Source organism: Castor canadensis, chromosome 2 (assembly GCF_047511655.1).
Source record: "Castor canadensis chromosome 2, mCasCan1.hap1v2, whole genome shotgun sequence".
NCBI lineage: Eukaryota > Metazoa > Chordata > Mammalia > Rodentia > Castoridae > Castor > Castor canadensis.
The window spans coordinates 156,728,832-156,739,949 of NC_133387.1; positions in this window are offsets into that span (position 1 = coordinate 156,728,832).

Genomic DNA, 11,118 nt, shown 5'->3' on the forward strand with positions numbered 1-11,118 from the left:
CCATGGTTTTAAGGAGACCACCTTTGAAGAAAGCCAAGAATGCTCAGGGTGCACAGAGTTCAGTGGTTCATTTTCCCCAGGATGCCACCCAACTTCCACTAATGACTAATGACATTCCTTCCACCTTTTAATAAATCTAAACTTTTCACTGTGCCGCTTAAATTAAGCACCTTATATGAGCCATTTGGCTTGGGAAGATTACTTGCTTTTTTCAGAGGCAAAATTTTTCCCAAAATTAAGGGCAGGGAAACCCTCAGTAAATCACACAGTTTAAACACAGCTGATGATAACACGGGGCTGACTGACAGCTTCCCCACCACCAGACTGCCTGATACACATGTAGAATTTAAATTTTTGTTGTTGAAATCTCTTGATTTGTGCTTATTTATTTAGTTATTTATTTTTGACTGTGCTTGATCAAAACAGTGTGTAATAAATCCACAAATAAGGCAGGCTTACTGCAAATGAAATTACATATACCTTTTGTGACTGACTTCTTCTACTCAGTTCTCTAGTGTGTGGATGCATCTCATTTAATCTATCAACTCACTCATTGCTGGGTATTTGGAGCTGTTATAATTAGTGATGCCTTGAACATTAGGCAGGTCCTATGAATGAATGTTCTCATTTGGCTTGCATGCATTCCTCAGAGTAAACCTGCTGAGTTGTGTGGCAAACTTGTTTAATTTTTATTTAAAATTTTTTTCTTCGGTGGTACTGGGGTTTGAACTCAGGGCCTCATGCTTGCTAAGTAGGCACACTTAACCACTTGAGCCACTCCAACAGCTTTGTTTAACTTTTTAAGAAACTGCCAAATTTCCAAAGTAGCTTCCCAACAGCAATAATATTTGAGGACTTCAACTTTTCCCCATCAGCAATGACAGCATTCGTTGTCTGTCATTTTCTCTCCTCCTCCTCCTCCCCTCCTTCCCCAGCTCCTCCTCCATACTGGAGTTTAAGCTCAGGGCCCTGGGCTTGCTAGGCAAGCTCTCTACCACTTGAGCCATACCTCTAGTCCTTTTTAGTTTAGGATCTACCTACCTGTGGCCGTCCACATAGCTGAGACCACAGGCACATGCCACCATGCCCAATTTATTGGTTGCGATGGGATCTTGCTAGCCTTTTGACCAGGCTGGCTTCCTTCAATCCTCCCAATCTCTGCCTCCCAAATAGCTGAGGATTACAAGCTCTAGCAGTGGTATGGTCTTTCTTGTGTTATAACCATCGTGCTCAGTGTAAAGTGGAATCTCGTGTGGTCTTACTGTGCATGCTCATAATCGCTTCGGGCATCTTCTCGTGTTCATTGGCCATTTGGTTCATCTATGTGGTGAAATGTCTATTCAAATCTTTTGCCCATTTTTTAATTCAATAGTTTATCTTGCTGGGCGCTGGTGGCTCACGCCTATAATCCTAGCTACTTAGGAGGTAGAGATCAGAAGAATTGCGGTTCAAAGCCAGCCGAGGCAAATAGTTCACAAGAACTTATCTTAAAAAAAAAAAAAAAAAACCCATCATAGAAAAGGGGTGGTGAATGGCTCAAGGCCCTGAGTTCAAACCCCAGTACCGGAAAAAAACAAACAAAAAGAGCAGTTTATCTTATTAAGTTGTAAGAGTTCTTTGTATATTATGGATACAAATTCTTTGTCAAATATGTGATTTTTTTTCCCCCAGTCTGTGTTCTGTCTCTTTCTATGAGCATATACCTTGGAATTTTATCTGTGGAATTTTGGGGGGCCTACATTGAATGGCATTGCTCCAGAGACGTTGTATTTGCTTCTGCCAGTCCCCTGGCACACTTGTGGGATCCAAGATGGTTCCCCACCAAGTCTGCATGCCAGATAACAGGAAAAGGCTGAAGGAGGAAGGGCAGGACCTCCTTCTTCACTGGCTGGGCAAATAGGGAAGTTGCACATTCGCTCCCACTTTAATCTCACAACTTCCCCATGTGGTCACATCTAGCTGGAAAATGTAGTTTTTTTAGCTTGGTGGCCATGTGCCCAGCTTAAAATCCTATGCAAAGAATGGTATTGTAAGAGGTTCTTAAACTGCTTTGGCTGAGAAGCACTGACTCCTTACTTGACCCACAAAACTAACTAAAAGCAGGAGAGAAGCTTGGCATCCCTGACTCCATTTTGTATTTGTCTTTGCTTAAGCCATTTGTTCTGAAGCCACTTGGCAATTATTTTAGGTTTTTGGAAGACATCTTTATGAACTGTAACTACCTGCAAGCAACAGTGAGCCTCGAAGGACAGACCACCCCCAAAGTGAAGGCAATCACCTGGAGCTGGAGTAATCTCATGGAGACCAGATTGCTCCCCTCAAGCAATAACAACCTTTCTGGAACCCCCTCAAAGAACAAGGACTAAGGTAATGGTTACCCAGGCCCATCTGTGACTGGGACTGCGTAACTATGCATACCTTTTGTCCCCTGTCCTTATTCTTTGTCTATTTAACCCTAAAGCTCATGTGTGTACCCTGAAAATGGCTGAAGTGCTTACTCTATTTCTTTCCACGACGCGTCCCAGGCCGTGTAATAAATCTCCTTTCTCTGTCTTCACTATGTCTCTTTATTTGGCATGTAGGGCAGGAGCCAGAGCTGACATGTGGAATCCCAGGAGTTGGGTCTGGGGTCTAAAACTCTGCTTTTGGCTTCACACATCCACTGAATGACAAGGACCCACGTTGAACTCTGGTCTGCATGATTCTAAAGCTGTGTCCTTGGCATTATAGCATGCTGCCTCACAGGAATAAGCCAGCAGGATATTACTTTTTTGTGGTGGGTTCAGTACTAGAATTTGAACTCAGAGCCTTGTGCTTGCCAGGCAGACAGTCTTTCACTTGAGCCATACCCCTAGCCCTTTTTGCTTTCACTATTTTTCAAATAGGGTCTTGCTTTTATGTCCCTAGCTGGCCTGAACTGAGCTCCTCCTGTTGAAGTTTTCTGTGTAGTTGGGATGACAGATATATACCACCATGTCCAACTTCTTGATTGAGATGGGGTCTCACACAGTTTTTGCCCAAGCTGACCTTGAACTGAGATCCTCCCAATCTCCACCTCCTGAGTAGCTAGGATTACAAGCGTGAGCCACCACACCCAGCTTAGGATATTACTTTTTAATAGATTCTTGTGAATCCTCAAGTCCCTAGACAGTAAGTGGTAGAGCCCAGACTTGAACACGAGTCCTCTCTAATGGTCACCTTCTCTGTATCTGTTCCTGGAAGGGACACTTGCCTGGTGATCTGGGTGGCATTCTACTTATCCTGTATTTTTCTAGAGAACCATAAACCACCCTCCCAGACTTCACCCCCACCCGTCTTTTCAGAACTGGATGGCTAAGCCCCTCTGCCAGGGACAAAATTTGGTGGATGAAATTCCCCTGAAGGAACACTCACTGTGGTGTCCAGGCAGGAAATGCCACTGTCCCCAGGGCAGCACACAGGAGCCTCTATTTTAGCGGAGGGTGCCCGAGTATGGAAACTGTTTTTTTTCCTTTCCTTTGAAAATTTTTGCAGGAGTTTGAGCAACCCCTAACTGGGAGTTGTATCTGGTAGTTCCAAAAGCAGATTCATTTCTCTCCATCTCACTCTTCATCTGACGTGCACACTATTGGGTCTGTCTCATGAGGGGTTACTGTCTCCCTAACCAGAGATGACAAGTCCCATACAGTGTTGAGCAAAAAGGTCAGTGAGACTGACTTCCTGTGGCATGGAAGCCATAGAGAACATGAAGCCATCAGAGCTACTTAAGGCCATGAAAAAGTCACTTTGAATGTGCGCAAAAGGGACATCGATACCTTTGCTTCCCTCCTTCACTAGGCTACCATCTGCACAGGCCTGCACTTGATACCATGATGAGCTTTACATACCTCAGACAGCAATCCTCAAATGTGAAATTACCAGAGTTATCCCTCACTGACATCCTAAAATCAATCCTCTGAGCCAGAAGACAGCCATGGGGTTGGGACTATTAGGTGGAAACAGGGAAAACAAAGAATTAGAGGACAGTGCTCAATTCTAGAAATATTTATTGGGTATGTACCAAGTGACAGGCACTATTCCAGGCACCATGAATAAAACAATCCATTTCTGCTAGAGAAACTTGGGTCAGAGATAGTCTTGCCAGCAACTTCTTATAGCATATGGAGTGATATGCTAATATATGTTAATACTCTGGAGAAGAATGCAGCCCCCATTGGGGGAGCACAGCAGGAAAGGAGGCCCCTCCTCCCGGAGATGTTGAGCAAGGACCAAAAGCAGGAAGACTGGAAGAGCATCCCAGACCCGGGCATCAGCAGGTAAAAACCAAGAAGACCTCACTGTTGCTGGTGAGGGACAGATTCCATGAACTGAGGGGTGAGCCTAGGCATGGTGCTGGAGAACGATTTTGCTGGTTTGTCTCTGTTGGTGCCTCTGACCCCATACTCAGCCTTTCTCTGCCCAGCTCTGGTGCTGGAGGCTGACCTCTGTGGGCGGTGTCCCCTGGGTGGGCTCCCAGGCTGTTCAGCTAGCAGGAGGCACCAGCAGATCAGAGGAGGGACAGAGAGTAATAGGGATATTTATTCTCAACACCCACCATCTTCCTCCCTGCCCAGCCACAATGTCAGTAGAGGCTTCATTCTCTACCAGCCACAGTTCCACCAGGTGGCCCCTATTCCATGGCTACATGGCTCCCAGGCTCTATTGTCCCTCTTCCCCTTCTAGGACTGTGGAGTAGGAGAGAAGGGGAACAGCTTCTCACTGCTTCAGTCTTCCAGCCCCTCTGGAAATGGTCCCCTCAACCCTCTTTGGTCCACCTTCTTGACCAGGCTGTAGCTGGCCAGGATCCAGGCTGATCCTGGAGGCTAGGTGAAAAGGGAAAAAACAGTCATGCAAAGGAGTCACTTTTGTTTTTGCTTTACAGTTCCAATGACAAACTATTTTGACTCCTAAAAATTATAAGCTGAAATAAATCAGACACAAAAGACCACAATATTCTATAATTCCATCCAAATGAAATGTCCAGAAAAGGAAAATAGATAGAGACAGAAAAGGTCACTTATTGCCTGAGGCTGAGGTATCAACAGGAAGTGACCACACCTGTGTGCAAGGGGACATTTCAGGATGATGAACTGTGGTGGTTATAGTACAATTCTATAAGTAGATTAAACATTATCTCATGGTTCACTTAAAATGGAAAGTTTTACGATTCATAAATTATACCTCAAATCAAGCTGTGACGATTATAAACAAAACATGTCAACAATATAGAAAGTTAAAAAAAATCACCCATAATCTTATCATTCTCACAGCTGTTATAATTTTTTTCTCATGTTCCATTCTAACTAATTATTGTCTGCATTTGACAATTACAAAAAAATAATAATATTGGCCAACATTAACTGCACGCTTACCACAGTCCAGGTGCTGGATTAAACACAGCAAGATTTCTCTCATTTTATCCTCACGTACCCTTATGAGGAAGGCTGGATTATTATTCCTGTTTGGTCACGAGAAACCAGAAACCCCGAGAGACTGACTTGCTCTGCTACCTAATACTCTACCTTGTTGCAGTGTTATTTTTTAATGTCTGCAACATTTTTTATTTTTTAATGTCTTGAGCACACAGTGCTCAAGTCTGCCACTGATACTACAGCCTCACGGTCCTCTATCCTGCAGCCCTTCCTCTTTAGGGATCATTGAAGAGCCCTGGTCAGCAGGCAGGAGCCCAGATCCAGTCCTGTCCTGCCACCAGTCACCTCTTTGGGTTTGGGCAAATGACTCCATCTCCTCCCTTACGCTTTCTTCTCTATGTACTGAAAGGATTGGGCTGGTGTCAAGGGCTCTTCTGGCCTTGTTCTGAGGATCTCGAGCCCAATTTCCTGCCAGGACACCATGGCCTAAGCGTGTGAGGAGACCCCTCAGCTCAGAGCTGTCTCCTCTCTCTTGCACTCTCTCTCTCTCTCTCTCTCTCTGGGGCTGAGTTAGATAGAAGAAACCTCATGTTTCACTGCCTGCCAGTCTCTACCCTTCCTTATGTACCCATTCCCAGCCCACAAGATGCAGAAAGAGCTGCTGCTAACATAGGTTATTTTTGTCAGCTGAGTCACCAGGCCAGAAAGCAAGCTAGGATCTCACCTCATGTCTGCTCTGAGGGGCTGGGTCCAGCTGGGCCCTCAGGGCCCTGGAAAGCCCTAACTGAGACATGGCTTGTGTGAGCCCAGGGTCCAACACCTATCTAGAGGAGGACAGCCAGCCATTCAAGCATGTGGAAGCCACCCCTGCCATCTGGCCCTGCCCTGGTGGTGAGCACTTGCAGAGACCACTGGTCCGCATCATCGCAGCCTCTCTCAGACCACTGTTCCTTGGTGGTCACTCTGACTTGTAGCACCATTAATGGGACCCCAGTGTGTGGCTGCCTGGCCCGCTAGCTCTGCGCTGCCTTAGGTGAGGGACCACCTAGTCATAGCAGAGTGACTGGAATAAAGTAGGGGATCAATGAGCCTCAGGTTCCCTCCCTCTGGGTGCTCTGTAGACGAGCTGTTTAGTTTCCTTGTCTCCAATATGTCTCCTGCCTAGAAGACCCTCGCACTTCTTCTTTGTAGCCAAGTCCGGCCCAGTGCCCAAGCCCTGGCCACCTTCCCTCCAGTTACTTTCCCTTCTGGCCCCTGCCAGCATTGCTGCCTATGCTGCTGCCTACAGGTGCCCTGTCTCTCTGAAATCACAGACAGAAATGGTCCGCTGGTGGCCGCACGCATGGGTGCTGGGGGGAAATGAAAAGGCTTGGGAAGGGTTAGAAGGAAGCAATCCAGTAGCGAGGCAGGCCTTGGGCATGGGCAGGGTGGAGTCCCCTCCACTTCTTCAAGGTCCTTGGTGGGTGGGAAAGCTCTGGGGAGGCCACAGTGGATAGCACTTGGTTGTGCTTTTCCTGAGTGCACACAGTGGTGGGAAGAGCTGGTATCCCAATCACAGGATGTGTCGTCTGTATAGATTCTCATATTCTGAGCATTTTTGTTTTGTTTGGGCGGTACTGGGATTTGAATTCAGGACTTCACACTTGCTAGGCAGGTGCTCTGCTACTTGAGTCATGTCCCAGTCCCTTTTGCTCTGGCTATTTTGGAAATAAAGTCTCCTTTTTTGCCCTCTGGACCATGATCCTCATGCCATTGCTGGGATGACAAGCATGTGCCACAACATCCAGCTTTTTTCTATTGAGATGGGGTCTCACTGTTTACCACTAGCCTCAAGCCCATAACTCGCCTAATCTCAGCCTCCCTCATAGCTTTGGGTGACAGGCACGTAACCACCGTGCCCAGTTATTGGTTGAGATGGGGTCTTGTGAACCCATCACCACCACCACCACCACCACCACAATCCTCCTGATCTTACCCTTCCAAGTAGCAAGGATTGCAGGCATGAGCCACTGGCACCCGGCTTATTCTGAGCAGAAATCGTTTTGCTCAGCAGGGTTGAAACTAGAGATGCAGTCAATTACCCTACTGTCATCTAAAATAAATAACGAGGCTGAGTCTGGTGTGGACCAACAATAGTCAGCCTTTTGCTTGGACTGCACAGATGCAAGACTGATAGCCTTCGTAAATAAATCACCTGCTGGCAGCCTCGCCTTGGAATATTTATAAGGAAACAGACCAGGGGATGAAGGCAATTCAGAAAAATCCGCTTTGTAATGTGCACACAAAGTGTGGTTCTTGCTTTTCTACAGGGAGACAGGAGAGAGAGAAAGGAGGGAGGCCAATTCCATTAAGAAAAGAAAGGGTGTGCAGATTCCTCTCGCATTTGGAACAGCAGCCTGTCCTGTGTCTGTCTGTGAGAACTTCTCTCCACAGGACAGGGGATGCAGAGAAGTCTGTCTCTCTTCTTTCCAACCTCCAAGTTTTAGCAAGGTGGCCAGGGACGCAATGCTGTCAGATGTCGGAAGGGTCCCTGAGTTTGTTCCCAAACCATGCTAAAGGTTGGTCTGCACCATGGGCCACCAAGACGCCCAGCTGCCCCCCTCCTCTGGTTGTAATGTTGATGAAGCGCTTTGGGTGAAAGTGGATCTGCCACAGGGAGGAGACCCAGCTGGGCCGGTGCAGTATCCGTGTCTGCTTATCTCGGTGCTGAGCCAGGCAGCAAGTACACTCCAAGTTCAACAGCACTTTGTAACCTCAGGCAAGAGGTGTCCTCCCTGAGCAGCTGCCTCACCCCTACCACTCCTACCACCTGTTTTGTCTCACCTGTGACATACCTCCAGCAACCTTCTAAGGAAAGTCTCAAAGAACCCTAGGCAAGGAGTGCCATGGTGTGGGGGGGGCGGGGTTGGAAGAAGCACCAGGCCAGGTGTGGGGAGTCCCAGCTGTGTGGACCTTTGCTCAGACCCTTGGGTCCTCAGTAGCAGCGGTCCGTTCAGCCACCACTCAGATGTTCCATCTTTCGGTCTTTTGTGCATCAGCCACTATTGTAGGTAAGAGGAGGCAAAGGCGAGATTTGCTGTCTCCCAGGAATCAGGGACATGAAAGACAGGAGACCCATGAGTAGAGAGTGACATCAACTGCTGCTTGAGATACATAGAAGGGACCAGGAGGCGGCATCTGAGCTGACTGCTGAAGGCCAAGTAGAGGTGAGGAATGGCCTCCAGCAGAGGGAACAGAGAAGGTAAAGCCCCACCTGGCCAGGTCCAGGTGTTTCAGGAACAGCTCCTCCAGCAGCTTTCCAGCCTCAGAAGCAGCCAGCCTTGGGCCTCCACTGTCCTCCCACACTGTCCCTCATTCTGTCCTGACTGCGGAAGAGATGAGAGGTCACACCCAGCCCAGGCGGGGCTGCCGCAAGCTGCAGGCTATGAATGTTGAAGAGGCAGTGAGCGGCCATTTGCGCCTCTTGGAGTCTTATACTGTGTGTGCTAACTCTTGTACATGTAACAAATTCTGTTTGTTTGTTTCCCGTTAATTTCATAGACCTAAGCTATCAAAACTTTAGAGAGAAAAGAATAAATGTAAAACTTCCTACAACATCTTGGTGTGAAGGGGAAAAAAACCCACTTCTTCCTTTGGGCCAAAATAGATCCTTGCTAGGGAGCCACGCTCAGGCTGCATCAACTCATAAGCACCCCCTACGCTGGGTGCTCTTGGGCAGTGTCCAACTCGAACAACCGTATGCAGCAGCCCTGGAAACAAGGATGAATATAGCTGAGTTTTTAAACCTCAGAAGCTCATATACTGCCTGGCAACCACACATGTAACCAGTTAACTAACAAAAGGAGTCCATAGGTAATTCTTGAACAGAAAATGCAAGTGGTGGCCTGTAGGCAGGGGACATTCGCTCTGACAGGGAAGCCTGGGAAGGCTTCTGGAGGAAGTAGAATTCAAGATGTTGGCAGATACAAGTGGAGAAAGGAGGCACAAGTTTCCCAGGCGTTTCAGGCGTCTCCAAGGAAAGGGACGTTGATTGTTGTGGCTAAAGGCAAGAGCAGACACGGAGCCAAGGAAGATGTGAAGAGGAAATAAAGGGTGACCTGGGCAAGCTTTGAGTGACTTCCTGAGGAAGGTGACTTGGAGGGAACCAGAGAAGACTAGAGGGCAGGGAGTTCCCTCTCCAACCAGGCCACGCATTCTGGCTATTTCTCAGAAGTGGAGTTGTCTCGCAAGAAGAATTCACGCCGTGGCCTCCCATAGGTGCCTAGGCTGATGTGTACAACAGCCAAGGACATGCCTGAGCCGGTGTCTGCTCCTCTCCCACCCTTAACCCCTAATTCATTCTACCCTGAAACAGGGTCTGATACACAGTAAATATCCAATAAGTATTTGATATCCGGAAGCGTGGCTCAAGTGGTAGAACACCTCCCTAACAAGCATGAGGCCCTGAGTTCAAACCCCAGTACTGAAAAAAAAAAAAAGTATTTGATGAATGAGTTACTGATAAAATGAATAAGTGAATGGTCTGGATGACATATGGGGACAGGGGCAATGGTGAAAGAGGACCCAGGAAAATAAGAGGGGTCATATCACAAAAGGTATAAGCCACATAAAGGGGATTTCATTTTATCCTATAGAACACAGAAGGCCATCGGGGAAGAGGAGTGACATGTTCTAAAAGATCACATCAGATGCACATTGGAAGGTATGTTGAAAAAGGCCCACATCAGAGGCAGAGAGACCAGCTGGAAGACAACTTATGGTGGAATGATTGAAGGCGAAGAGTGCTGAGAGACTGAAGGTGGGCTTGACAGAAGGAGAAGAGTCTGAATGACTTTAAAGGGCCTGGCTTGATGTCTTAGAAAGACAGATGTCCACTTACACCTCCTCAACTGAGGACTGGGGGCCAGGCCTCGGGGAAGTCGTGGCAATGAGAATGTGTGGAAGACATGTGAACTTTGACACATCCATTCAACATGCCTGCCCAACCTCGATAAGCTGCACACAACCCCCCAGTGATGCTTTTTCTCACCAGTGCAGTTATGCCCGCACTCCTTCCCACCCAGGGCTGGTGCTCTCCCCCCGTAACCACTTCTAGCTTTGACTCAGAAAAGAAAGCAGAAAGAGAAAAACCCAGTTTCCACTGTGCTTCCACCTCAGGGCAGGGTAATGTCTCCAGGGCTGGAGGAGGAGTCAGCTGGGCCACTGAGGGGAAGGAAAGCAGGAAGGAGGAAAGAGGGAAAGGAGAGAGGAAAGAGGAAAAGGGGAAGGAGGTAGGAAGGGAGAGAGGGCTCCAGGCAGATCCAAAGTATCCAGACTGCTGGAAGGCAGTAGCCCGCTCTTGCTAAGCAGGCTCCTTCTCTCCCTGTTGTGACCAGTCTTTCTGCCCTCCCTGGGTTCTGCTACTCAGCACCCCTGCAGGCCTCCTTCTTGTCCTTGCCCAGTTCCTCCTGTCCAACGTCCCTCCCAGCCTTCTCAGGCGCTGCACAGCATTGAAGGTGACTCTGTGCCACTCCTCGAGCAGAATGCACCCCCTTTCTCTCGGCACCAGAGTCCCTAGGAAACCTTCTCTGGCCACCATCAGGACAATGTTCTGGCAACTAGCCCCAGGCCACCATTCAGCTCCAGCCAGCCTCCAGCCTCCTCGAAGCTGTGGCCTGGTGGATAGTTAGCCATGCTTCTGTTCCCAGCTGCTGCACCGGGAGGCGATCGAATGTCGCCTCGTGCATTA